The sequence below is a fragment of the Mandrillus leucophaeus genome, unplaced genomic scaffold, assembly GCF_000951045.1.
Source record: "Mandrillus leucophaeus isolate KB7577 unplaced genomic scaffold, Mleu.le_1.0 Scaffold235, whole genome shotgun sequence".
NCBI classification, from domain to species: domain Eukaryota; kingdom Metazoa; phylum Chordata; class Mammalia; order Primates; family Cercopithecidae; genus Mandrillus; species Mandrillus leucophaeus.
Genome location: NW_012102421.1, coordinates 3,049,625 through 3,052,443, shown reverse-complemented (window position 1 = coordinate 3,052,443; position 2,819 = coordinate 3,049,625). Strand labels below are relative to the sequence as shown.

The following is a 2,819-nucleotide window of genomic DNA, read 5'->3' as shown; positions in this document are numbered from 1 at the left end:
CCTTGAAGAAGCCCACCATATCATTCTTGGTAGCATGACAGGCCACCAAGAGGTGGAAAGGGTGCAAGAACAATGAGATCTCCTGGAAACACTTCTCCAGGAAGGCAATTTCGTGAATGACGTCTTTCAAGCAAATAATGCCAAACCTCCCCAGGTGCTCCCCCAATAACTGTGTTGTCTGCCAGAGGGAATGGTCTTACTTTTGACCTTGACTTGCCCACGTTTCAAGATGAGTTCCTGGAGAGACTTCAGATTTAGAAATCCCCCGGTCACATAATGTTCCACTATATGTAGCATTTCTAGGCTGAAGGTGGAGGGGTGGGGAGGGGGTGACTTCTGCGAAGACACCACTGAAAAACGTCTTCAGGCAAAGTCTTATGATGATTCTCTGCACCAGTAAACTCATATCATTAATCCTTTGAATGCATACAACAAAGGCCGAGGAGTGTTTATCTGGTTGTTTCAAGGCACACGGTTTTACATCTAGTCATTTGAGTTGCAGCTTGTCATGTTTGTGCTGCCAAGAATCAAATAGGAATGATTCCAGTCACTTAAACCTGAGTCCTTTTCCTTTCCTCTGCTCCTTCTTTGCTATAAAGTGCCTGCTTTGACTGAGTGGCTTTGAGGACTAGATTTCGTAGGAACAAAGGAATTTTTCTTTGCTCTTGCTCTGCCAACTTTCTAGTGCTAGTTACTGACCATGCCCTCCCCACTGTCATGTCTCTTCTTATAAGAGCAATAATCCCATCATGAGGGCTCCACTTTTATGACCTAATCACCTCCCAAAGACCCCATGCTTAAATACCATCACATTCAGTATTATAGTTTCAACGTATCAATTTTGGGGAGTGGGGGATACAAACATTCAATCCATAGCAATGGACAACATGCTACCCTGAACCTTGAAAGGAGGTTCTTACCAGAAACCATCCAGAAAGGAACTAACTACCCCAGCACTACACTTAACTAAACCTGTGGAGGTAGGGCTAAGTGTGGGCCTGGGGTGAGGGTGAAATGGGTTGTTACAATTACACAGTAATTAGCAACAAGGGCTTTGGAATCAGGCCAACCTGTATTCATGTTTTCTACCAAGAAGTCTTGGAAAAATTACTTTACTTCTCTGAGGCTTCTCTATTAAAAAACTAAGGAATAATTCTACCCATCTGATAGGATTGTTGTGGTAATTGAAGCTATATTTGTAGAATACCTTGCCTTATCGCTGATAAATCGTATGTGCTCTATAAGTGGTAGGTATTGGCAATGATTGTTTTAAGGTGCAAAGTACATGATGCACAATCAAGAATGTTTATCTCTTTTCATCCAGATATTTTCCACATAAGTTACAGTCTTCAGACATGAGCCTTTTTTTAAAGGAGAGTAATAGTATATGTGAATCTGGTTTTCCCTCTAACTATAAATGATTCCAGTAATTACCATAACCTGAAAAAAATCCAGGATGTTGACCGGTTAAATAGTTACTGTCAAATTTAGCCCATCTTGCAGCATATGTTCAATGTCTAGAGTCAATGAAATTAGGTCAGGTATTAAACATTTAATGCATTGTATTACATAACCAGCTTTTAAATCTGTTTATTTTAAATGCTATTCAGAAAATAACACTGTTTAACCTTGTATTTTAAGCTTAATATTCTGTCCTCTGGGACATCAGTGTTTGACCAAAGGGAAATGATGCTTAAGTATAAAATTTACCTTTTAAACTATGTTATCACTTGGTTTTCATTAGCTATTAAGGACTTTTTAAAGGTAATGTAAGCAACTTAAGTCTTATGGCATAAAGATGCTGTGTAGATGCTCATAGAGAAATTAAGACACTTTCTATTCTTGTATTGTTTGAAAAATCCACTCGTATAACCAGAAATTAATTTGAGAGCTAGTGAACTATTTAAAGAACCCTCAGAAAATGATGAACTCCTAGGTGCCAAGTATAAAGAAAAACATTTATAGGAAGACAGAAAGTGGTCCTTTGGACACAGAAGCTTAATAATGCAGGGATACAAATATGAAACTGCCATAGTTAGCACATGTGTGGTCTAGCACACACTTTAGGAAAAGCTTTAAAAACCTAAACAATTACTTTGCTTTTTCCCTTTTTTCTTTTTAATGTAGGCTTGTCTACTTTGGATGGATATTTTTCAATAGGTCTTTCCCCTGCTAGCTTATTAAGCTAAACATGATCCTTTTATTTGGAAAAGAAGGGCTGAAAATAATAATAATATGTTCATCAAAATGTTACATAGCTTACAGATTAAACCACTTTATGTACATGTTTCCAAAGATTGATTGACACTTTTTAGAAATGTCAATACTATTTTCTGAAGTGCCTTTATCAATCGTTATCAGCTTCAGCTGGAAGTAACAGGCTAGCCAACTGTTAAAGTGGCTTAAAGAATAGGGGCTTTCATGACTTCTCACAGTGAAGTCTGGAGTTAGATGCTCCTGGGTTGGCTCCTGAGTTACCAGTGTCATCGGGGTTGCCAGCTCTTTCTACCTTTCGGCTCTACTACCCTTTGCTTTTTGACTGCCCTCACACCTTTTACCTGACAGTCACAGAGCCTCCCTCAGCTTCTGACACCATGATAGGAAAGAAGAATGGGGATTTTCCAGACTTCTCTTTTCCGGGAGAAAAATCTTTTTTCTGAATGATTCCAAAACCACCACTTCCTTCTCTTGCGCCTCCCTCCTGCTAGCATATCCTATTGTCAGGCCACATACTCATGTTCCAGTATAAGGGATGCTTGGAAAAATGAGCATCAGACATTTGACCTCTGTCATGGAAGACAGGTTCTGCCAGCAAGAAA

General features: G+C 39.1%; 1 pseudogene; it reads right to left on the bottom strand.

The window, feature by feature from the left end:
- The window catches only part of LOC105541217, a 1,698-nt pseudogene extending 979 nt beyond the window's left edge, over positions 1–719 (bottom strand).
- Positions 720–2,819: the final 2,100 nt, after the last annotated feature.